At 49.4% G+C, this 25,721-nt stretch overlaps 1 protein-coding gene and 1 long non-coding RNA gene across 2 annotated transcripts in view; one reads left to right on the top strand and one right to left on the bottom strand.

Moving 5' to 3' along the window:
* Positions 1–14,983: 14,983 nt before the first annotated feature.
* Positions 14,984–23,817, bottom strand: LOC120862806. Its single transcript, XR_005720851.1, has 3 exons — positions 23,731–23,817; positions 22,274–22,276; positions 14,984–15,060 (listed from the first exon to the last, which is right to left on the bottom strand). It is a non-coding gene; the product is annotated as an uncharacterized LOC120862806 (long non-coding RNA).
* The window catches only part of LOC120862805 (T cell activation RhoGTPase activating protein), a 65,212-nt gene continuing 63,231 nt past the window's right edge, over positions 23,741–25,721 (top strand). The window contains exon 1 of the mRNA XM_040238912.1: positions 23,741–23,893. The gene's annotated coding sequence lies outside the window, so the exon portion shown is untranslated. The remainder of the gene's footprint in view (positions 23,894–25,721) is intronic.

The following is a 25,721-nucleotide window of genomic DNA, read 5'->3' as shown; positions in this document are numbered from 1 at the left end:
AACACTGGAGTGGGTTGCCATTTCCTTCTCCAAGGCATGAAAGTGAAAAGTGAAAGTGAAGTCGGTCAGTCGTGTCTGACTCTTCTCGACCCCATGGACTGCAGCCCACCAGGCTCCTCCATCCATGGGATTCTCCAGGCAAGAGTACTGGTGTGGGGTGCCATTGCCTTCTCCGATAATGGGTGTACATCTCTGCAGAGATAAACATAGTGGTGTCTGCCCTTGCTTCATGCCCATCCTTGTGTGCAGCACACAAGCTGCCCTGGCGTGAGATGCTCCTTTTGTACCAAATCCCACTGATGCTCGCAACAGCAGAGAGTATGGTATAACATGCGGGTAAATGGTAGCATCCAAGACCAAATCAGGCTGCTCGGAGAACCTGAAGAAATTATTGATTTTGAACCTTAGTTTCTTTATTTAGAAAATTGGGAGTTGGGACCAGGTATCTTTCAGGATGCCACTAAACCTTAAATTCTGAAGGATCTTCTGAATGACTGTCACAGTTACTGACAGAAAAGTCTTAAGAAATCCGTGCGCTCTGTTGATCACCAATATGAATGGATTCAGCCAAAAAGGGGATCTTCACCAAGAAAAAAAAATTTTTAATTAACTCTCTCAACTTCCCAGAAGAAAGCAAGTCATTCGCTCGCGCTTCTGTTCTCTTTGAAAATGTTTCTCTCTGCAAAGGCGGGGAGCCCTGCCCTCCGCCTTCACGCGAGGGGCTTGTACCGGCCACCTGTGCGCGCTATAAAAAGCAATCGCTCCGGAGCCACTTCCTACTGGACACTCAGGGGACTGCTTTCCATTCAGTGGTTTGCACTGTTCTTGTGGGTAAGAGTGGCCAGCCGTTGATGGAAGCTTCTGCAATGAGAGATGCTGGGCGACCCGTTTGGGGCAAGTCACATTTGCTGAAAACAGACCCTTGTGGCATGAAGTTCTTTAGAATTCGGCAGGTCAGACCAAGAGCAGGGTGAAAGAGACAGAGAGAGAGAATGAAGGAGCGAGAACTCGCAACTTTCTAGCCAGTTGGCAGATAGAGCGAGTCCCTGAGACAGAGGGCAGGCGCATGCGTTGAAGCGCCTGAGCCCTCGGCTGGGAACAGCGCTTCTGACCGCACCGCCGCCCGGAAAGACCAGCGTGGGTCCGGGCTGCTCAGGTCCAGTGTGGTCGTGAGACTCTGAGCTCAGCTCCTGGCTCTCCTGGAGCTGCCCCAGCATGCCTGGTCCCCAGGCTCCGAAAGCACCCCCAGGGAAAAGCCGTGATGGGGTCCCCGCTGCAAAAAGCATGGTGAGTAGGGAGGCTTAAGCCTGAAGGTCCACTGGGCACTCAGATACTAAGGGGAGTCGAATATAGCAAGTCTTCCCCCGGCCAAAGGGGACTAAAAATAGACTCCAACTTAAAGGTCATTATTCAGAACAGTATATATTGGTTGACCCAAAATTGATTTATGTAGCTATCTAGAAGAATATATTAATATGAAGGTCTGAAATGATCTCTACTGGAATGTTAACCATGGTTAGTTTACATGTAAGAATTTTTGTCGATTGTGCATTTTCACTGTTTATGTATTACCCATATTTTCTGTTTTTCTACAGTGAGCATATATTTCTTATTTTATTTTTTTAAAGAGATATTTATTTAGAAATCTCGAACTAAAACTCTAGGCGGGGGGGAGGGGGCCATTTGTTGAGGCTCAGGGTTGGGATTGCATATCCTAACCCCCAAATCTACACCTTTCCTCCTTACGTTGGTGTCTTCTGCCCTTTCCTGTTTATTGTTTTTAGCTCTTCCTCTAAGTACTGGGGGTAGGTCGCACTAGATACTGTGATAAAGGGCTCTCAAAAGTGATTTTTAAAACTGACTTTAAAAGAAACATTTAGCATAGAAGAAACATTTAGCATAGAAGAGAAAAAGCAAGTCTTCACATTTTCAGGAACATAAATCTCTGAATTGAGCTTACAGTCAAGAACAGTCATAATTCTGCGTGCAGAGCACCAGCCCAGGCAGTAGGCATGATGTTAAATGATTGTGATTTGTTAATTCATTTACAAATGATGTTAAATTGAAATCAACAGTTGCTTGTTGATGCCAGATCAATTTAACACTTGTTAAGTGAAATGAAACTTCTGTTTATTTAAGGAGTGGATTTCTTTCTTAAAGATGATTCTGTCGTGTTCACATGAAATGATATATCTTGGAGCAAAGGGAAGGAGAAGGGATAAGAGGTTTAAATTTAGACCACCTCAGCCAAATTTAAAGGGGCCGCAGGAGCACTTGACCTTGGCCCAGATTCAGGCCAGAAGTCGTTAGGGAGAAACTCAACCACCCCAGAAGAGACAAGGCTAAGGATTTGTGTCACCTCTTGAGACAGCAAGAGCGTGACTCTGTCTGAAGTAGACCCACCGGGAATCTTCCATTTCAGCTGGCCGGTGTTCTTGGAAACGAAGCTTTAGGGGTTGTTTCTTCTTTGTAACTGCACTTAGCAACTGCCATCTCCGCGTAGACACTTGTGCAGGTGGCAAGCATGGATCAAATGCAGGCATGTGGAGGACCTTGGGCCGACCAAACAGAGGAGCCCATGGCTGGGAGAAGCCCAGCACAGACTCTGGACGGTGCAGTGAGGTCGCAGGTGTCCGGGGAGTACAGAGTGGAGGCCTTCCCCTGGGGAAACAGGGGGCTTCTAGAAGAGATGCCCTGGGCCAGGTCTTGCAGGAAGCATAGGAGTTTGCCAGGCAGAGAAGGGACTTGCAGGCAGGAGAACATCTGGCCACAGACCCAGATGGAAGGTGTGTCCAGGATGTGCTGTTGGGATGCAGGGCCTGTGCTCCAGGTGGGGACTCACAGCTCTCCTGCAGGAAAGTGACGTGTTCAGATCTGTGGTTTAAGTGACAACCTGAGGGATTTCCCTGCAGTCCGGTGGTCAGGACTTCACCTTCCAATGCAAGGGGTGTGAGTTCAATCCTTGATCCGGGACCTAGGATCCTACCTGTCTCTCTCAGCCAAAAAAACCAAAACAGGAAACAGAAAAGATATTATTAAAAAAAATTCGATACAGACCTTAAAAATGGTCCACATTTAAAAAAAAAATTTTTTTTAAGTGACAATCTGGCAACAATAGAGAGTGTGAGTTGGAGGGGGTGGAGAGCAATGGCAGGAACACCTCCTGGTCTTGATGTTCCTGAAAAAAGAGGAGCAAGAAAGACGAGGGCCTGGGTGGGAGCCCAGAGGATGGGGCGCTTTGTGGGACATTCTGGAGGAAGAAGTCAACAGGGCTAACTGTCAGGTGAGGAGGAGTGGGTGTGGGAAATGGGCCAGCGCACATGCACAAAGCTTTTGAGGGGAAAGGGTTGAAAAATTGACTATCAGTTAGTAACAAAACTTCTCATTTGCAAGAAAAGAAAGACTAGTTAGAGTTCAACTCTTTAAATCATAAAGCAAAAGTAGTCTAGGGCCTATAATTTCAGGAGCATTAGTTCAGACAGGCTTCTTTTAAGAACCTTCTGGACGCTGTGGTCCCAGCGTTTGCGTGGAAGCAAAAGCGAGCTAAATTTTTGCTTTTCCTTCTTTGTCTCTAAACGGTGGTGTTCCTTGCTGAGGATAATGACCTCAAAATTGCAACAGTATCAGATTCTGGAAGAAAAGATAGGGGGACACCCGGGAAATGTGGAAGCCTATTTGATTTGAAAGAGCTCATTCAGGTCACCAACCTGCAGCAGGGCTCGAGTACCCAGCCCAGCCCTCACCCTCCACTGTCCATTCACCACTGCCTGGGGGCTGCCGTGGGCTGGAGGGGAGAGCCTTGCCCCTTCTACTGTTTCTCTGTAATGATAAACTCTGGCTTTTATCTTTATTGCCTAGTTTCTTTCCATTGTGTGTAGCCTTTATTAAAAACAAAGGCCACGATGGCCACAGGGAAAGCCAAGTGGAAGCCTCCAAGTAAAAGGTCTGATGCTCGGTCATCACCCCGGGCTGGGGCCCCCCAGGGAGAGTGAGCTGCCCTCCCAGTGTGCCTGATGCCCCCACTGGTTGTAGCCAACCACTGTGGATCAGGCTGTGACACACCCATTAGGCTTCACCACAAGTGAAGGCCACCATCCCAACGCTGGGTCTGGGGTTGCACCTGGTCCTTGATCCCATTTCCAGCTTCATCAGCCAACATTCCACCAAAAAGAGCCTGATATCAGCCATCTGTCTCTGCTTCTCACAGCCGCCCCATTGACTTGACTCTGGGAACTGGCTCCTGTGAGCCTGAGTTTGTAGTCCCTTGGGAACACCCAGATCCAGCACCTCCCTCACCTCCTCCGACATTTGGTGGCTCGCTGTCCACCCCGTGACCCCAGATTCCATATTGTCAGTGACAATCACCTACAGAGGCATGGTGGTGGTCCTGCCAGGACCTGACTTCCTGTTAGCACACATCACAGCCTCTGAAACATCACTTCCGTATGAGTGAAGGCCGGAGATCCCAATGAGCACTGTTGCTGGGCGGTTTGTCTGACATCCAAGTGTGGCTGGTGGGAACTCAGAGTCAGGCTATGGTGCTTCAGATGGATCGCTCTGCAAATCCGGAAAGGGAAGAGCCCTCGGGCTGTGTCTTAGAAAAAGTAGCCGTATTTCGTCAAAGACTTTTTAACTTTCGATCCTAAAACTGATTTCATAGCAAAGACACGTGCCTTCAAAGAGGTGTTGCTGAGTGACCTGCAGGAACGTCTCTGCTCCCTTCTCCTTGCCAATCCTCCAAACACAGAGAGCCCTGGGATTCCTGGTAGGGTGGACTTCAATCGGCAGGCCCTCATGGATGTGGGACATGCCCTTTGTTGTTCAGTCCCTCAGACGTGCCTGGTTCTTTGCAAGCCCACAGACTGTAGCCCACCAGGCTCCTCTGTCCATGGGAATTCCCAGGCAAGAATACTGGAGTGGATTGCCATTTCCTTCTCCAGGGTATCTTCCTGACCCAGGGGTCAAACCCAGGTCTCCTGCATTGGCAGGCAGATTCTTTACCACTGAGCCCCCTGGAAAGCGCAAGACATGCCCTTACACGGTTACAGTCCTACAAAGGTAGTGAGGCATCTGGGCCTGAAGTCCTGCTGAGCCGCCCAAACCACCCACACTTCCGCCTCCTCTGTAGGGAGCTGGCCCATATTCATGGATTCTGAATTATCTGCCCAAATCTAAGGGTTGGCCTGGTTCTCACGCCCAAACTGTAACTTCATAGAAACAGGCTATGTGAGAAAGGCAGCCTTGCTCAGCAAAATCACATCCCTGTACCCTCCACCCATGCAACCCATTTCCTTCAGATGTATTTAAAATTACAAAATTTTTGCCCATTTGGAAACTTTATTTCCAGTGGGGCATAGAATTAAGATAATATTCAAAGTGTAACAGTCCTTTTGTTAACTTGTAACAAACATGCTCCAGGCTCTTCCTAACAGACAAACATGGGAGAAATGTGGAATAAGCAACCTGAGAGAAAACAGAATGTCGTGCTTTTCCTCAGTAAGCTTTTCAAAAAGGTGCACCTGCTGTCCAGAGCCTTTATAAAATCTCAAGCACATATACAGCAGAGCCCTCAGTAAGTGCCCTACACTGTTCTAAGCACTCTGGCTGAAAAAAGTTCATCCAGGATCCCTGGTGGTCCCGTGGTTAAGACTCTGCGCTCCCAGCGCAGAGAACTAAGATATGCCTCATGCATGCCTGCGAAGTCCCTCCAGTCGTGTCCGACTCTTTTCGACCCCATGGACTATAGCCTGCTGGGCTCCTCTGTCTGTGGCATTCTCCAGGCAAGAATACTGGAGTGGGTGGCCGTGCCCTCCTCCAGGGGATCTTCCTGAGCCAGGGATGGAACCCGCATCTCATGTCTCCTGCATTGGCAGGTTCTTTATCACTACTGCCACCTGGGAAGCCTAAGATATGACTCAGGTGCAGAGGGGAAAAAAAAAAAACCTAATGCAATACCCATAATAAGGCCGCAGGGATAATTATCATTATTTCATTTTATCTTTACATGTGAATCACTTCATAATTCAATAATAATTGTCACTATTGCCATTTTACAAATGAGAGAGAGAGGCATGGAGGTGAAGTAACAAGGTCATGGCTAGTCCGTGGAGAGCTGGATATGAACCCATTAAAGCACAGGCTCTGCTCTACAATCCTCGTCCTCGTTTAATGGTAAATAACAGAAGAAGTCATCTATTATTAATTACTTTGTGACTTAGCAGAGGAAAAACAGAGGCAGCTCAAAACATCTCAACCAGTGTCCTCTGGAGTGACCCCCACGGGTCCTGCAGTAAGGGTCCTCCGTCCCACCTCACAGACCCAACCCCAGCCTCCCAGGCCCCAGCCCGCCTCGAGGTTCCCCCCACCAGCCAAATCCACACCTCCCACAGCAGAGTTCCTTTTCTGGGCCCTGACTCCTTTTCCAAACAGCCATGCTCTCAGTGTTGACCCTTGTGGGAGGTTAGAAGAATCTCTCTAAGGTACAACTGACCGAAGGCTTTGGTAAAGCGTTTGCCTTTTTAAAGAGGAGCTTCTCTGATGAGTAGAAATACAGGCTATGTGGCAAAGAGAATAAAGAATTCAATTTGGGACATCGTTTTAAAACAAGTATTTTAATTGAGTTATCATTCACATACTCAGTTGTTCAGCCGTCGCCACTAACTCCAGAACATTTCCATCACCCAAATCAGAATCCCCAGACATTAGCAGGAAACCCCCCATCCCATTCTTCCCACCTCCTGGCAAGCATTAATCTACTTCCTGCCTCTAAAGATTTGTCTGTTCTAGACACTTCCGATCGGAGAAGGCAATGGCAACCCACTCCAGTACTCTTGCCTGGAGAATCTCATGGATGGAGGAGCCTGGTAGGCTACAGTCCATGGGATCGCAAAGACTCGGACATGACTGAGCGACTTCACTTCACAGACATTGTCTATAAATGGGATCATATAATATGTGGTCTTTTGTGACTGGCTTCTTTCTCTTACATAATGTTTCCCATGCATGTTGACTTCACAGACATTGTCTATAAATGGGATCATATAATATGTGGTCTTTTGTGACTGGCTTCTTTCTCTTACATAATGTTTCCCATGCATGTTGTAGCTACCATCAGTACTTTGTTCCCTTTTATGGCTGAATATTATTTCATTGTAGGAATAGACCACATTTTGTTTATCCACTCATCAGCTGATGGACATTAGGTTGTTCCCTTTTTTTTTTTTTTTTGGTGATTGGGAATAATGCTGCTATGTACATTCACGTTCAAGTTTTTGTGGGGACGTAGATTTTTGTTTCCCTTGGGTAGATACCTAGGAGCAGAATTGCTGGATCATAGGATGACAGAATGTAATATTTAAAATGGGAAAATTAGAAGAACCTATTAACTCACAGTATGTAGGTGACTGCCCACAGCCATCCCACCGCTTGTAGCTGCGGGACCTCAGGCAAAGCACGTGACCCCTCCAAATTTCAGGCAGTTGTTTTGTTCTGTCTTTACTGTTACTGTTGTTTTGTAAGTTAAATGTCTTTGAAAACACATTTGCCTCTCAGTTGTGTAGACAAACTAGGATATGTACATAAAAGTGTTTATAACAGTGCTTTTGCAAGGTTCCTGAGCTATTATCCCCACAGTCCATGTCAGGCAGGGTGGCCATTCACATGAACCATCCTGCATGCTGGTGCTAGGAATCAGGGCAGGCAGCCCCAGAATGTGCCTCAATGGCATATCGGTTATTTTGAATTAAAGTTACTTAAGAAATGGACAATGCAAGATGGAGAGCCAACCCTGTGTTTCTTTGTCCTGCCAACTCCTCACAAATGCATTGCTTCTTGATCTAAAAAGTATAAAGACTAAACCTGCTCTCATTTCTGTGGGACCTCCATGCCTGTGAATTTAAATGGGTTTTTATTTTCTCCTGTTAAACTGTCCTGTATCAATTTTACCGTTAGTCCAGCCGCAAGAACTGAAGAGGGCTAAGGGTGTGAGGGCCAGCACAGCAGGGGATGGTTTGTTTATAGCGCCCTTTAAGGGTCTTTGGAAGTATTAGTGCAGTTTGGGTACCTTCTGCCTCTCCCTAAAACTGGTCTTGCTTACGATTTTGTTGCACTAACATATTTCTTGCTTCCATCACTCTCCTGATCCAGAACTTTCCATGTGTATAATATAATTTGAATCCTTAAGCCCTTAGCGATCTGACCATCCTCACTTTCCATTCTTACCTACGTTCTCACTCACCCACTGACTCCTGGACACCCTCCGATTTCCTGCCCCACTGCCTTTGCTAGAACTTCTCCTCCTACCAGCGCATGCCTCTCCCCACCCACGCCTGCCACCATCTGCATCAGCTACCCCAACACCAGCCCAGATCAAAGGTTACCCTTCCAGCAGGTTCTATCAGATCTGCTCCCACCAGCCCCAGCTCCATGCCAGAAATCACGTTTCCTCCCTGTGTTCCCATAGCAGTCACAGCATTCTTCTAGCATTCTCTCTGTGTTGTGATTATTTGAATACGTCTTGTTACCACACTGTGAGTTTGTTATTGTAACACTGTCCTTCATGATGTAGCATTGCTGGGGCCTTGCGGATAGTAGATATTTACAGTTTTTTGAGTTGAACAATTTGTACCCTTCAAAACAATGGGGTTTTCATAGTATGTCCTTAAATAACAAGTCTCACCATGCTACAAATCTGTAAAAATAAGAACTGTAAGTCCTGCATTCTGTTGTTAAGAGTCAGCTCGTGTCAGCAGGCATACCTTGGTTGATTGCTGGTTATGTAAACTTGGGCACATTCTGAATTCTCAGTGTTTCGATGTCCTTTTGGTAAAGATGGGAATAATAACTACCAACCTCCCAGAGTTGCTAGGAGGAAAACAAATGGGACCATCTACACAATTCCCTGGGAAGGTGCCTGACCTGCAGGAAGTCTTCAGTAACTATTAAGTAACTGTTACTCACCCCAAGAGTAATTTCCACCGGACTCTGCCTAGAGAAGTCTGGAAAATGGCCCTTTAGGTGCCGCAGTAACCAACTCTGACCAGAAGGAGGCGCCCAGCCTCCAGAGCTGTAATCATTTAGCGACCAGCTAGAGCCCCGCAATAGAGAATTCCGTCTGGGGGTGGCGGGTAGAGGTGTGTTTAGAAACATCAAGAAAACCTCGGATTTTAAAGGTCACCACAAGGGCGTTTGGCAAGTCCCACTGCGCCTCCATCTCCACCCACCACCTGTTTAGAAAGGGCAGTGGTGCTGAGGTGTGAGCCCAGGGACGCGCGAGGAAGAAGCTGGGTCTGAAGCTGGGGACACATATACTGGTTTTCAGATCATGATTTCTTCCAGGATTAGCTAAAGTGTATCCATCCAGCCTCGCTCGTGTGGTCACCTCCTGAACGTGGGATACAACGGGCCATGTGAAGTCTCTTTCCTGTCCTCTAGTTCCCCCGTTTCCTCCTCCAGACAGACTGTTCATCTGTTCCCTGGGCCTGAGCATCCCTGCCCACTCCCAAGTCCCACGTGCCCATTTTTATCGTTCAGCAGCTAAGTCCTGTCCGACTGTGCGACCCCATGGACTGCAGCACGCCAAGCTTCCCTGTCCTTCAGCTTCTCCTGCCGGAGTTTGCCCAGGTTCATGTCCTTTGAGTCGGTGATGCCGTCCAACCATCTCATCCTCTGCTAACGCCCTTCTCCTTTGACCTTCAGTCTTTCCCAACATCAGGGTCTTTTCCAATGAGTTGGCTCTCTGCACCACATGGCCAGAGTATTGGAGCTTCAGCATCAGTCTTTCCAATGAATATTCAGTGTTGATTTCCATTCGGATGGACTGGCTGGATCTCCTTGCAGTCCAAGGGACTCTCAAGAGTCTTCTCCAGCACCACAGTTGGAAAGCATCAGTTCTTCTGCCTGACCTGCCCCAGTCCTGCTGGTATTTCTAGGTCCAGCTCATAAGCCACCTCCTCCAGGAGGCCTGCTCTGACAGCTGTAATTCTGCAAACTCCTCTGCTGAGCATCTCCCATTGGCATTTCCACGCAGATACTATCCCCAGTGCTGCCTGTCAGAAGTGTCCCTGTCTACATAGCTACCTGAGGACAGGACACGCCTCGTATGTGCCCTGCCAGTGGTCAATGCAGGATATTGCATGGAGCGCAACAGCTAGAACGACTGGAGAAGGGCCAGGTGTCTTGCAGGTGCGAGAACAAATGGATGGCTCCTTAATCTGCACCATAAACAGAGAAAAAAAACCATTTCCTCCAACTCTGTAGTCAAAATATGACACACGGAAGCCATTGCAGTTACGTCTTATGTAGATATGGTATGTTACCTGCTCAATTCCACACTGCTGCTGCTGCTGCTAAGTTGCTTCAGTCGTGACCGACTCTGTGCGACCCCATAGACGGCAGCCCACCAGGCTCCACCGTCCCTGGGATTCTCCAGGCAAGAACGCTGGCGTGGGTTGGAGCGGGTTGCCATTTCCTTCTCCAATGCATGAAAGTGGAAGTGAAGTCGCTCAGTCGTGTCCGACTCTTCACGACCCCATGAACTGCAGCTACAGGCTCCTCCGTCCATGGGGTTTTCCAGGCAAGGGTACTAGAGTGGAGTGCCATCGCCTTCTCCCTCTCCCGCACTGTCAGTATGTATTGATGCTTTGTTCACTTGTGGTTGGCTTTATGCATTTAGCATTTGGTGAGTAAACTCACTAGATGTTAGATTGCTGGCCTCCACACTGCTGTCAGCCTTGTGCTAGGAAGACGGGGAGGGGAGCAGATGTGCCCAGCCCACCGGGGTCATACACCAACGTCATCTTGCACTTATACACACCTGGCCCTGGGCTGCGAGACTCTGGGGAAAGGAAATGGAATAAGAGGACACCGTCTCCGTCTTGAGGACATGCTATCTGATGGGGACACAGCTAAACCAGGTTCCAGGCACTCAGGTCATCAGCTTCTCAGAGGATCTGATGAAGGGCTTAGATAACAGAGTTTATTTGATACTGTTCTGACACAAGAACACTCGGAAGTGTGGAGTAGGGACAGTTCCCTGGTGGCCTAGTGCTTAGGATTCCAGGCTTTCACTACCATGGTCCAGATTCAGTCCCTGTTTGGGGAACCAAGGTCCCACAAGCTGTGTGGTCGCACAGCAAAAAACAAGTCAGTAAATAAAATTTAAAAAAATAAACAGCAAAGTTGTAGGAACGTGTTGAGGGAATTAGTAACCCTTTACGCCTACCTCCACCTCCCAAATCTCCTACCTGCTCTCTCATATTTTCATTTCCTTTCATAAGAAAATAAAGTATTTCATTTCATAAGAAATCAGGCTTAGAAAACTGACAAATATCCTATTCCTGATAGAGGGGTAAGGAAAAGCAGGAGAGAACCCAGGACGTGCCCATTTACAGATCAGGAGACTGAGGCTCCATACAGAAGGCTCGGCTCACAGGGCAGGTGGCAGCACTCCAGCCCAGACCTCCTGAGTTCAGACATCCCTCTCTCCTGGTCTTCACTTCCTTCTGCGTGTCAACTCAGGGCCCAAGTTACAGGGTATTTGGGGCCCTCTGCTGTCTCAGGGGATCCCAGCAGGATCAACTGTCATGAAGCCAGGTGGAGAGAAGCTGAGATGGAAAACTGGTGTGAGGCCACCTCCACGCAGGCTCCCAGGGCCCAGCCAGCCCCCCGGCCGGTGTGCAGCACCAACCCCTTCTCCTGCAGAACCTGCTGGAAGCCACAGAGCCACCATGTCTGGAGCCAGGGAGCTCAGCCCACGCGTCAGGACAGCGGTGCAAGGGAAGCAAAGAACGTGACCTCCCTCTGGCTGAGGACTCAGACGGCGACCTGCCCACCAAGGGCAGTGGCTGGCCCCGCAGTGGCATAGAGAGAAGCAGGTGTGGAGTGTGCCCAGCCCGGACAGTACCCAGCCCAAGGAGTGCCCAGAATGGTGCAAGAGCTTCCTACCGGCCTCTGTAGGTCCCACCAGGCCCAGTGTGAGTGTGGTTCTCATGCTCAGCTTCCCTAATGAAGCTGGGTTTCCCTCTGCCACTACTTTGCCTTTCTGGAAAGAGCAACAGAAAAAGAATGACAAGATTTTGGGGAATCTTCCAAAAAGCCCTTGCCTGACCCCCAGAGCTGGATAGAGCAGACAGAGATGTGAGGTCGGACCTTCTTGGTTTGCAGAGCAGGTTTCCAACATCTTCAGATTCACCCTATTTCCCCTCTGAGGAAAACCTGCTTTTAGGAAAAGAATAAATCACAGCCTGGAGGTTTAAATGAGTACAAGTGTCTTGTAATTTTTTATCAGTGGGGCAGAAAACCTTTTGGACGGGAATAACTCTACAGGGGTGGCTTTTAGGCATAGCTGGGACACAGAACAGGTACTTCAGAGAAGAGAGCCCCCTCTTCACTCTCAACACCAGGCGGGTTAGAAGCCATTTCCTTTGCCCTTGTTCCAGTTCAGTCAGAAGGTTCTTCACATGCCTGCCACGTGGTACTCTAGGGAGAGATGGCCCAGCCCACCAGCATATCTTCCTGGGGACCATTCGCCTCGGTTTTGCCATCTGCCTCCCTTCGTTCATACACATCCAAACTCCTCATCGTCCCTGCAAGTTCAGCCACAGCTAGAAAGCCGTCCCCTACCCCCATCACTCCACCCTGCACGGTCAGCGTGCTGGCTGACCATGAACTTTCTGTCTGACCTTGGAATGAGTCTTTGCATGTGACTATCAGAGTGGGTCCAGTATTTAGATTTCTACCTGCAGTGAGATCTCATGCGTGACACGCCTAGAAAGAACCGCATCACCAAATGCTGGGCCTAGACCGGGAAGGCCTGGGCACTGGGCGCCAGGAAGACAGGCGATCCGCTCTGCTCCTGCACTGGCCGCCTGCAGTCTGGGAATGGGCAGGTCCCCCTTCCCTGCCGGGGATCCCTCAGTGCCTACAGAGCAGGAGGAAGCAGCGTGTGTGTGTGCCTATTGTCTCTTCAGTCGTGTCCGACTCTGCGACCCCATGGGCTATAGCCCGCCAGGCTCCTCTGTCCATGGGATTCTCCAGGGAAGAACACTCGAGTGGGTTGCCATTTCCTCCTCCAGGGGATCTTCCCAACCCAGGGATCCAACCCACGTCTCTTGCATTGGCAGGTGGGTTCTTTCCCACTAGCGCTGTCTGGGAAGCCCCCTGCAGAGGGTGTGAGATGTCTATAAAGCACAATAGATTGGAATAGAAGCCCACCCCCCAATTAAAGCTGAAATGTGGCTAAAGCCTCTAACTGTGTGAATCACAACAAACTGGAAAATTCACAGAAGGGGTCAATGGGAGCTGGTTGGATGGCATCACCAACTCAATGGACATGCGCGCGTGCATGCTTAGTTGTGTCCAACTCTTTCAACCCTTCTGGACTGTCCCCTGCCAGGCTCCTCTGTCCATGGGGTTTTCCAGACAAGAAGAATGGAGTGGGTTGAGTTTGAGATGGAGATGGCGGAGAAAAGAGAAGCCTGGTGTGCCTCAGACCATGGATTGCAAAGAGTCGGACATGACTTAGTGACTGAACAACAACAACAGTGTGGCAGAAATCTGTGGTCTTTCTCAGTAAAGTGCAAAACAAGACTCACTCACACACACGCAGCTGGGTATCATTGAGAAAACACTGGGGATCAGTATTTTGCAGAAATAAAACCAAAGTGCTGCTTACGGGTTGTTGAATTGCCACATCTAAAAGGGGCTGTGTATACAACTTCAGTATCAGAGTTGCTAAATTGGGCCCAGGAGTCAAATCTCTTGACTGTACCAAATGCGCAGAAGACCTCTGGAGGGGGCGCTGTGGGCAGAGCCTAGGCAGGAACTCGGAGACTGCGCCTGACTGCACAGAAAGGGAGGTGGGGCAGGGCGGCGGGGGGACTGGTGAGAAGCCCCCTGCACCTGCTGTGCCTCAGGAGAGGGTGCTCAGGCCAGCTCCACCCGATGGTCCGGGTGTGGAGGTGTGGCCTCCCCACCTCCCCTGCTCCCAGAGGACTTGGTGTTTCCTGAGGGTGGTGCTTTCTTTACAAAGGGGCAGACCAGGGCAGCCCCCTCTCTTTGGGTTCTTTGCACATTTTGGCTTTAATGAAAGATATTTCTATGGACATCTTTTGCAAGAAGACTTTGTGGATGCCTGTTTTCCCTTCTCTCGAGTATATGTGTACAGGTGGAAGTTCTGATTATGATATTGTGATTTGTGACATGTAAATTTGGTCATTCAGATGAGTAATGCAGGACTTCCACTCACACGCTGTTTGGCAAAACTGATCTCAAGGACTTGTCTAGCAACACGGCGGCTGAGAAATTAGAGGAGCATGTGGCTACGAATGTAGACCTATTAAGAGTGAAGAAAGAATTGTTGTTGTTGTTGCTAAATTGCATCCAACTCTCTGCAACCCCATGGACTGTAGCACACCAGGGTCCTCTGTCCTCCCAGAGTTTGCTCAAATTCATGTCCACTGAGTTGGTGATGCCATCCAGCCATCTCATCCTCTGTGGCCCCCTTTTCCTCCTGCCCTCAGTCTTTCCCAGCATCAGTCTTTTCCAATGAGTCAGCTCTTCTCATCAGGTGGCCAAAGTATTGGAACTTCAGCATCAGTCCTTCTAAGGAATATTCAGGGTTGATTTCCTTTAGGATTGACTGCTTTGATCTCCTTGCTGTCCAAGGGACTCTCAGGAATCTTCTCCATCGCTACAATTTGAAAGTATCAATTCTTCAGCACTCAGCGTTCTTTATGGTCCAACTCTCACATCCCATGACTACTAGAAAACCTTTTGACTATATGAACCTTTGTCAGCAAAGTGAAGTCTCTGGGTTTTAATACGCTGTCTAGGTTTGTTATAGCTTTCCTTCCAAGGGTTAGGGTTAGGCATTATGTTGGTGTAATCTCCACCATGCAACTGCATGTGGAAACTAAAATGAATACAAGTGAAAAATATAATTGAAAAAAATTAAAAGACAACCCCACTCTGCTTTGTTTCTGCAGCTTGGGAGCCTGACCGAGCGCTGCCCCTCAGTGCCAGCAACCGGACTGGGCAAGATGTTCAGCAAGACATGGCTACCTGCCAGGTAAGTGAAGACCTCCCCACACCCCGCAGGGAAGCAGAGCAGTCAGGTGGGGAGCCTCACTGAGCAGAGGTGCCACCTGGTTCTCCTCATTTCGTGGCCGGTCACTAGGGGGTCTGTGTCTCCAGGGCACCATCCCTCCCACAACAGAATGGGTCATGCTGGTCCACGTGAAGGTGGACCAAGCAAAGGCCTCAGTTTACCCCCAGGCACCAGGCACCACAGGGGCAGAGTGTTGTTGGGCTGCTCATTGGCTCACTCCTGGGGTCTTGGCATTATGTGGGTACCCTCCAAAAAAGACCAAAGAGCAGGAAAGAAACAGTTCACCAAGTGAAAGGTGGAGCTGAGACTGATGTTTAAATTCAATCTTTTCTTTGCTGAACTGGTCCAAGTTGGATGAGTGTCCATGTCCCTCCTGGGATCTCACTCACCCCAGGAGGTAACCAGGGGCAGAACAGCAGCAAGGAAGAACTCCTATTCTTAGGCATTTCCCATACGATGCTGCCCCCCGTCACCACGTTGCACCATTTACCCTCCAGCTCACCTTGGGAATGGATCCAATTTTTATCCCAACAGAAGTGGAGGAGGTTGAGTAACTCGTCACAGGATGACAAGGGCTGGGAGCCTGGTTCAGATCTGAGTGACGCCAGAGTCTCAGGGCTTCCCTAAAACTCTCTGCACAGTGTGACTTTACAGGGACCTGAAGCAGCATGGCAGGACCCTGGGGAGATGACCAAACAGAGCCCGCCCCAGGCAGTGGACGGCACGTGGCAAGGCCAGAGCACTCTCGGAGAAAGGAGGCCACCCTGTGATTCCACAGTGGCCCCTCCTTTATCCCCAGACCCCACGCGTGGGCACAGAGCCCCCATTCCAGGATGCCATGGACACAACCCACGCCTACAGAAACACACGGAGAAGGTTCCCAACTCGTGCTGGGGAACAGGCTGCACTTGAGAGCCCCTGGGACCCCTGTGGAGTGCTCCCTCCCTTCCTCAAAGCCTCCCTGAATGTGAAAGCTTAGTTCTTGCAGACAGGTAGTTACTGCTTTCACACATCTCCTGGAAGCTTTGGGCAGAAGCCATAGCACTAGATGGAAGATAAAATTTTCCATCTGTTTCTAAAATCCCTCACTATCTCCTGTTGTTTAATGAAGGTCATACAGCTGCCATCCTGATGGGAGCCTTTGAGTTGTCAGGTTTGATATCATGACTTTTGTGAAAGGATGGTTGGGGGGCAGGGATCAGAGGGCAGGAGAGGCCTGAGGGGACACGGCAGACACAGCCCCACCTCTACCCACTCAGCATCACCTGGAGGAGGTGCTGATCTCAGAAGGTTGCCCTGGCAACAGAGCCGGGTGTGGCGTGATCAGGATCCCAGGAGGGGAGGGGAGGCTGCCCAGAAGGGGCTGGGAGCAGAGCAGAACACTTAGGGGGCTTGCCTGAGGGTCACTGAGCTGGGTCAGCAACCCTGAGTCACAAACATGTGGGCTCACGGATAAGACACCACGTTGTCATTGTTCAGTCGCCAAGTCGTGTCCAGCTCTTCCCGACCCCACGGACTGCAGCATGCCAGGCTTCTTTGTCCCTCACCGTCTCCCAGAGTTTGCCCAAGTTCATGTCCATTGAATCGGTGATGCCATCCAACCACCTCATCCTCTGTCACCCTCTCCTTCTGCCTTCATTGTTTCCCATCATCAGAGTCTTTCCCACAAAGACACCACAGGTGATGGCAGATTCTCCGGTAAAGTTATGGGAACTCATTGTCTCCATCAGGCAGATGAAGACGACTTTCCCAGGCGCTCCAAACATGGGGGAGAGTGGACTGAAATGTAGGTGATGCACTTGGCCTACAGGAGGGCAAGGGTGCCTGGGGGCGGGGGGAGGCAGACCACAGCATCCCACACAGCATGTGTTGCCTGGGAAGGCCACTCCTCAGCCCTCCACTTGGGAGAAGATGCCCGAACCTCACAGGGTGGAGGGAGGTCAGCAGAAGCCCTTTAAGACTGTGGCTGGAGATGGTTAAAATCTGCTAGGTGGGTACCAAATATTGGAATCCATATGCTATGATTTTAATCATCATCTTTAGTGGTTAAAACTTAGCATGAAGATTTCAAAGAATATAGGGACTGTAATGGTCTCTCATAAGGTAATATCCACACAGGGAAGGATGAGAAAAATCAGGACTGAAAATCTGGTTAAGAGAAGAGACAATGATGGTGGGTGTTGAGTAAAACTCTCACATGGTTAAGCGTATTCCAGAAGATACGTGAAAGTAAAGCGTGTCTGACTTCACTAATGCAGACAGGTTACATACCTTTCCCGCCACATCAGCACCTGTTTCACCCAGCGCTATCGGGTGCTGCTTTCAGGAAAGAGCACACTTTCCTCCACTTACGGATCATCTGTGACATGCAAGGCACGCTACTGCATGGATGGATAAATTCTGTTTGACTCAGCCAAGCTCACATCAAGCTTGAGGTCTGGAGGTGGTCCCATAGCCAGACCACCCAGCATGCTCCTGCTTCGATACGCTTAGAGGTACCTGTGTCTCTTAAAGCTAAACATCTGGTCACAGGGCAAGATAACCACGTGTCTTTGGTAAGTCACTGGAAGCAGCGTGATTTGACTAATGAGTCGGGTTGTTTATTGATCACAGAGGGCAGCACCTGAAAGTGTTAGCTGCCTAGTCACGTCTGACTCTTTGCGACCCCGTGAACTGTAGCCTGCCAGGTTCCCTTGTCCCCGGGATTCTCCAGGCAAGAATACTGGAGTGGGCAGCCATTCCCTTCTCCAGGGGATCTTCCTGACCCAGGGATCAAACCTGGTCTCCTGCATCACACGCAGATTCTTTACCGTCTGAGCCACCAGGGAAGGCCACTCCTATAGCTATACTGTTTGCTCAAACCTCAACACAGATAACAATAGCAATTAATTGTAACTATTATGGCTTCCAGGCTATCTTGCCAGTTGACCCCTGGGACCAGATGTTTAGGTTTAGGAGGTGCAGGTACCTCTAAGAGTATCTAAGCACGAGCACGCTGGATGGTCTGGCTGTGGAACCACCTTCAGACCTCAAACTTGATATGCTGCTAAGTTGCTTCAGTCGTGTCCGACTCTGTGCAACCCATAGACGGCAGCCCGCCAGGCTCCCCCGTCCCTGGGATTCTCCAAGCAAGAGTACTGGATTGGGTTGCCATTGCCTTCTCCAATGCATGAAAGTGAAAAGTGAAAGTGAAGTCGCTCAGTCGTGTATGACTCCTAGCGACCCCATGGACTGCAGCCTACCAGGCTCCTCCGTCCATGGGATTTTCCAGGCAAGAGTACTGGAGTGGGTTGCCATTGCCTTCTCCAAACTTGATAAGAGCGTGGCCAAATCAAACAGAATTTACCCATCCTCTCAGCAGGGAATGCAGTAGAGCGCTTTGCATACAGTAGGAGACCCGTAAGTGGCTGAAATATCCGCCCTACTTATCAGGGTGACCGCACCATTCAAATGCAAGTGTTCATATGACATTTACCAAGTCCTGTGTGAATCAGGCTAACCACATCTTCTGACCTGATTTAGCTCGGAACTGGTTTTAGTGTCTAATCTTAATAGCCTAGCTTCCAGGCTGTCAATCAAATGACAGATTTACTGAGCACCGTCTGTGTACCTGACGAAGAGCTGGACGCTGGGGAGGCCGCGATGGATAAAACAAAGGCCCTGCTCTCGAAATGTTCCCGACATAGTGACAGGTGAACAAGTAACCACAGGAGAGCAAGACAGGTGTTAGAGACAGAGCAAGGTGCTGGCAAACTCCAAGGAAGCACCCCCTTGTGCCGAAGAGTCAGAGCTGGTTTGAGTTGGATGGGGAATGGATTCTGATAGACAAGAGGGAATTGGCCAGGCCGGAAGCGGCCACTGCAGGTACACAGTGCCCCGTCCTAAAGGGCCAGTAGTGGTGCGTCATTTATACACTCAGGAAATTCCTATGGAATGGTGAATCCTAGTTAGGAGACATAAAGTCCTTTGAGAGTCTGATTTTTTTTAATGATGTCCCCAGCCCCTACGAAGCCACCCTTGGACTCCTGTTGAGAAAATCCTTCTGTAGGGTATTTAGAGTCTAGAGACCTGGCTTTATCTCCTTCTCTGTCAACATTTACCTTCTGTTCCTCACAGCTCTGAGCCTCGGGTTGCCCATCTGCAAATAGGGCTCACGGATTCCTGCCTGACTCACAAGGTAGATGAGAATTAAAGCAAGGCCCTGTAGGTAAAGAGTAGTCTAAATTCTAAACCTTCTGAAAGCCATGTATGAATTTTAGAGAAAATATTAGAGAACTAATGATAACACAAGGGCTTTCCTTATGGCTCAGCTGGTAAAGAATCCGCCTGCAATGTGGGAGACCTGGGTTTGATCCCTGGGTTGGGAAGATCCCCTGGAGAAGGGAAAGGCTACCCTCTCCATTATTATGGCCTGGAGAGTTCCAAAAGGGTTGCAAAGAGTCGGACATGACTGAGCGACGTTCACACTTTCACACAATGATAACATCACAGGAGGAAAAGAGGCTCAGACCACAAAGCCCTGAGACTCTCAAAGGCAGTGGCAGCTCTGCAGGATTTTAAGTCTGGGACTAGATCAAGTTCATACACTTAAAAAAATCCCCAGAGAGTTATGTGGAGGATGGAGGGGTTCAGAGAGTCAGGGGAATTCAGGCCTGAGACAAGGAAACCTGGAGAAACTATTGAGTTATGCAGGACAAGGCTTACACCCAGACTTCAGGGGAAAACACCCTGAAACAGAGTGCCTAGAGAGAGAGAGGTGTGTCTGTGTCTTTACTCAGGGCGGCTCCTAAAGCAGGCCACCCCAGGGCCCTGGGGAATAGAAGGCCTACATCTCGGCTGCCTCTAAACCCCAGCCCCCTGCAATGCATGACCTCAAGCACAGGCTTTCTACTGCTGAAATCAGTTTAAGAGCACTTTGTTCCTTTTGAAAAACCACCAGTCACTCGGAGAACCCCTAAAAGCTTCATCGTTCTCCATTCCTTATGTCAGATCTAGAGAGAGATGGAGTTCAGGTCAGAGAGTTGGACTAGAGTACCGGTACTGGTACCTGGCCCTTCCAGTGAGTGGTCCCTTTGAGCATACTCACTCTGCTTCCATGAGAAACTTCTTTCTTCCCTTACTTGAAGCAAAGTGGTGCTGGAGAAGACTTTTGAGTGTCCCTTACACTGCAAGGAGATCAAAGCAGTCAATCCTAAAGGAAATCAGTGGAAGGAATGATGCTGAAGCTGAAACTCCGATACTTTGGCCACCTGATGCAAAGAACTGACTCGTTGGAAAAGACTCTGATGCTGGGAAGGATTGAAGGCAGGAGAAGGGGACGACAGAGGATGAGATGGTTGGATGGCATCACTGACTCGATGGACATGAGTCTGGGCAAGCTCTGGGAGTTGGTGATGGACAGGGAGGCCCTGGCGTGCTGCAGTCCATGGGGTCGCAAAGAGTCGGACACGACTGAACTGACTGACTTGAAGCATGCTCGCAAGCTTGCTCAGGCCGGGAGCTGACTCTGAGTCCAGCAGGGGCCCTCAATATACTATATAAGTCCCCAGGTCAGGGTCTAGGGCAGCGGCTCGGGTCTCAGAAAGCGCAGGCAGCCAGCACTTTCACTGTGAGAAGCCGCCATCCGGCCCCACTTGGCTGGAAACTCATCATTACGTGGAAAGGCAAAGGGCCTCGTTATTTCCATTCACCGTGTATTTGCTATTTGCTACATCACTGGTTTCCTATTTCAGCACGTTTAAAAAATTTCCCCTCAGGGGAGAGTGCTGAGGCGCCTTTGTTGTGAAATATGGTTAACACAAGGTGCTTTTTTTTTCATGACGTCACTCAGAGTAGGTCTCTGTATGTAGGAAAACTAACGCCTCTGTGACTACAGTCCTCTGGGATGTCAAAGAAATGCAGAGAAGAGGGAAGGGATGGTTAAGGGGAAGAGCAGTGAAATGTGAGGGGAAAGAAAAAACAGTGTTTAGACCAAGATCAAAATGTGGAAAAGCTCTTGGCGGGGGCAGCATTCTAAAAAAAGAAACCTTACCTACTTCCTCTTGATGGTCATGGCTTATCTATGTGTCCATAGTTTTTAAAGCTGAAATGAATAATTATGTGACAAGTTTAGATCTGTTACTCTCAATATAGCTTGTAACATCAGATTTTAAATATTCAAATATTTTTCTCAAATCATCAGAAGCTCTGTATTAATGTTTTTATGTGCTCTAAACCTGCAGGTGACTAAGGCTGAAATGAGGCCAGCAGTCAGAGCATTGCCCTCCTGTGTTTAAATAAATGCTTAGAATCACTTGACATTTAATAAAATGTTGGCTTTCTGGCTTTTTAAATAGCTGGCAAGGACACTGGGCCCACATTCCTGTATGGTGCCGGTGGACCACCCCTTTGGACACAGCAAGACTTTTGCCATTTTTCCACAGACCCCACTACTCCCTATTACACACCACAACCATTCACTTTTCCCACCTGGCCCCTCAGGCATTTGAGGGTGCAGCCTCTGGGTCAGGCAGTGAGGCAGGCTCTGCTGGATGTAGCCAAAGTTGTCCTCTGTACTAGTGAGTTTTTGTCCCTCCAACATATGAAAATAATGAGGCATTTCCAAACAAACTCAGAGGCAACCAAAAGACATTTATTTATCTATTTTTAAACGATGTGGGTTTTTTAAAATTTATTTAACCATAGTTGATTTACAATGTTGTGCTAGTTTCAGATATACAGTTTCAGATTCTTTTCCATTATAGGTTATTACAAGATACTGAATATAGTACCCTATATTATACAGTAAATCCTTATTTGTTTTATATAAAGGGGTGAAAGTGAAAGAAAGTGAAGTCGCTCAATCGTGTCCAACTCTTTGCAGCCCCATGGACTGTAGCTTACCAGGCTCCTCCTTTCATGGGATTTTCCAGGCAAGAGTACTGGAGTGGGTTGCCATTTCCTTCTCCATATATAAAGTGGTATGTGTCAGTTAATAAACACAGAAGGGAGTTCTAGTTCCTGGGTCCTGTGGTTTGAGTCCCAGTTTCTCTACCCTTGAGCTTCCAGGGGCTCTCTATTTAGGGGCTTCGCCGGTGGCTCAGATGGTAGAGAATCCACCTACAATGCAAGAGACATCAGTTCGATGTCCCTGGCTGGGAAAGATCCCCTGAAGAAGGGAACGGCTACCCACTCCAGTATTCTTGCCTAGAGAACTCCATGGACAGAGAAGCCTGCCAGGCTACAGTCTATAGGTGGCAAAGAGTCCGACACAGACAGACTAAGTGACTAACACTTCTCTGCCCTGGTTGCCTCCCTGAATAGTTAAGTAAGCATCAACCAAGAGCTGGAAAGGCTCTACCGCACACACCCCCAGGCTTCACCGGGGGCCCCATCATTTCTGGACCGGAGCTTGTGCTGAGAGTAACTAAGTGAAGGCAGTGGGAGGTGTGGGGTGGGTGGAAAGGTCAGGAGGCAGAGTAGTGCTAACCAGCGGGAACTCTTCATCAGGGCGCTCCGTCAAAGATTGGTGTGCCACATATCATTGATTTCTGGAGAATACAGAGTATTGAAAATGTTCACATTTGCTTTAAATAACAGAAATGTGTCCTTAAGCCCCAGCACAGCTTTATTCAGACAACACATCTGAATTAAACAGAAGGTTCTCTGTATAAAAGTTCTGCCTCCAAGAGTCAGTAGTGGCGCCTTTAGAATGGAAGGAATGTGAGCAAAAAGTTAAAGCAACTGGAGAACAGGCCAAGCAGGCAGCCATCTTGGTAGGCTAATTTCAGAGTCACACAGCAGAGTTGCCCACCTTGCCTTCTCTCTTTCCACGCACGCACGTAGGCACGGATGCACGCACGTAGGCACATATGCACGTACGTAGGCACGCACGCACGTACGTAGGCACGTATGCACACACACACGCACGCACACACACTGAGGTCATCCATGTCTGCCGGAAACTGACTGAATGACCAGGAAGTGAACAACCAACAGGAACAGAGTGGTCCCAACTTCCTAAGAATCACAAGGAGAAGATGCTGGAATCAAGTCATGCGTTTCCACGGCCTGTGCCTTGGAGCTGGTGTTTACTCCCCACGCTGCAGAATCATGCTGTGCAGGAAAACCACTGATTTGGAGTCGTAAGTTTAGATTTCACTGCAGGCTAAACCTGACCACTACAACCTTTAGGGAGAACTTTTCCTAAGTGAGGCAGTCCGAGCGTCCCACCCGTGTGCTACAAATGAGTGACAGTGTTGCCACCGCACTTCTCCACTCGGCTTCCCCGCAGCTGGGGGCCCAGCCAGCCTGTTTGCAGCCTCAGTTCACCTCCCTGGTGACACGAAAAGGTTTGGGAAGCATTGCCTTGGGTTAAAATTCTCCCAGAAATTCTCAACACTTAGATTATAAGCGTGTATTCACTAGTCACTGACGCAGGACCAACATTTCTTGACTGATGATGCTTTATTGTAAAACCAGTTTTGAAGGAAAAAACAACAACTTGCAGTTAGCCTCTTCACTGTTTTCCCTCCTAATTTCCACCCCAGTTAAGCCAGACTCCTGGTGATTTGCTGTTCTGAGCTGTGTCTCCTCACATCCTACCGACCACTATCCCTTAGAGACTCATTCCTACTCTCTTCCACCCAGGAAAGGTCTGGTCTCCGCAGTGTCCCTCCAGCAGCTGGACCTGCCCACCCAGCAGACAGAGTCTATCCTCCAGTGCCCCGTGGTGCTGACTCAGGGCCCCAAGACCAAGGAGAGGCACCTCTTCCTCTTCAGGGACTGGCTGGTTGTTGCCAAGCAGAGGTAAGTCACACGACTGGCACTGTCTTCCTGTCTGTGAAAAGGCACTTTCTTTCTGAGTCCCCCCTGCCTGAAGGCATCTCAAAGAGAGCTCCCCCTTCATTTGATAAATGAGACCATGAGACTGGAGGGGCTGCCTGCCTCAGACAACATAACAGGTGTAGCAGGTAGAAAGCTAGTAGGGCGGTTAGGGTATAGGAGAGCCATCACTTAAAAAGAACTCTTAGTGAACTTGATCTGTTGGGTTGCTAAGAAGCGCTTAAAGTGTTCACAGCAACAAATTTGAAATCAGAAAGTTAGAAACCCAGTAACTAAGTTAATGTTAATTACCATGATAATCATTTTTCTCTTTGGGGGAAAATATGCAATTATGCATCTTCAACATTTGTGTTAGATCGGGAGGGGCTACATCAAAAGAAGTGCAGTATTAATTTTCTGACTTGTAGGCTGACTGTGTATCAGCAATGTCTCTTGATTTCTTTCCCATTCCCCAGAAGAAACATGTGTATGCTCCTTTGCCTCAATCTGCTCTGGGCAGAGAGGGAAGGAGAAAGAGCAAGTCCCTCTACCCCACTCCTCACAAGGAGCCTGTCCCTTCTCTCCTCCCCCTGCCACAGTGTCTGATAGATTAGCTGCACCCAAGTGAGAAATGGGACCAGTGGTCACCCAGCAACTAAGTAACTCTCTTCATCTCCTCTGGGAAGGGGGAGGAGGGTGCCCAAGAGGCTGGTAGTGGGTGAAGAATACCTCTGGCAGAGCCAGGAAGATGACCTGGACCAGCGGGGATAAACCACCCAGTGGGCAGCACCCTGCCCCACCTTGCCACCTCCCTTGCCCTACCCTCCTGTCCTTTGTTTTGAGGGGGTCGCTCTCCTCCTTCCAGATGGCCCACAAAGCTTAAAGGGAATAAAAAACAACCTTTCCTGGGTAGAGAGAAGGGGGGCCCTGGCCTTGAGCCGTTTCCAAGGTGGCAGCCCAAACAAGGAGTGGTGGCAGGAGCCGCCTGGCCAGGCCACCAATTGGCTTTGGCTGCAAGAGGATGTCTGATTCTGAATGAGGGACACAGCGACCCTGAGGACGGGACCCAGGCCACCCGGGGTGTGACCCCCTGACCACGAACGCACCTGAGCTCCAGTTCAATCCCAGGGCAGTGACTACCTGGAGGAAAGTCACCTCGGAGCCTAGTCGGGTCTGCCTTCTGGAAAGGAGCTGCACCTGCCCGCTTCTGTGTCTTTTATTGCCACAGCAGGATTCAGAGAGCACGGGACTCAAGTGTGTCACTGGGCCCGAGTGCCCGGGGAACACCCACCTCACTTTCAGAACTGAGCACCTGCCAGGCACATCACGCGAGTCAGCTGGCTTAGTCCTCCCAACCCATTTCACAGATGAGGAAGGTAAAGCTCAGAGAGGCTGAGTGCTTGTCACAAGTCCCCCGAGAGGAAGTAGCGGAAGCAAGCCTAACACTTGAACCGCATTTCTCAAAGGGCAGCACCCGGATCCTGGAGGGAAGCTCTCTGACTTGAGCTGCACTTCCCAGGGGCACATGCACATCAAATAGGATTCCACGGATTTTTCAGAAAGAAAAGGGTGTGGGGGGGTGTGACAGCCTTCCACAAACTCCACACTGGCAAAGGAAAGCTGGGTGGAGGTGCTGAACATAGACCTTAGGGACTTGTGGGATTCTTCAGGGAAAGCGCGGGCCTCCAGGGGGAAGTTCTGAGGTCCACAGTCAGCTCAGGGTCTTCATGCAAAGTGCAGGCCAGAGCTGTGGAAAAGATTTGAGAGACCCGGGGTCATCTGTGCAGCAGTGGAGGGAAAGATCCTCCTTTGC

Source organism: Oryx dammah, unplaced genomic scaffold, assembly GCF_014754425.2.
Source record: "Oryx dammah isolate SB20612 unplaced genomic scaffold, SCBI_Odam_1.1 HiC_scaffold_4, whole genome shotgun sequence".
NCBI lineage: Eukaryota > Metazoa > Chordata > Mammalia > Artiodactyla > Bovidae > Oryx > Oryx dammah.
Note: the sequence above shows the minus strand (reverse complement) of the source record. Positions and strands in the feature narration are given on the sequence as shown.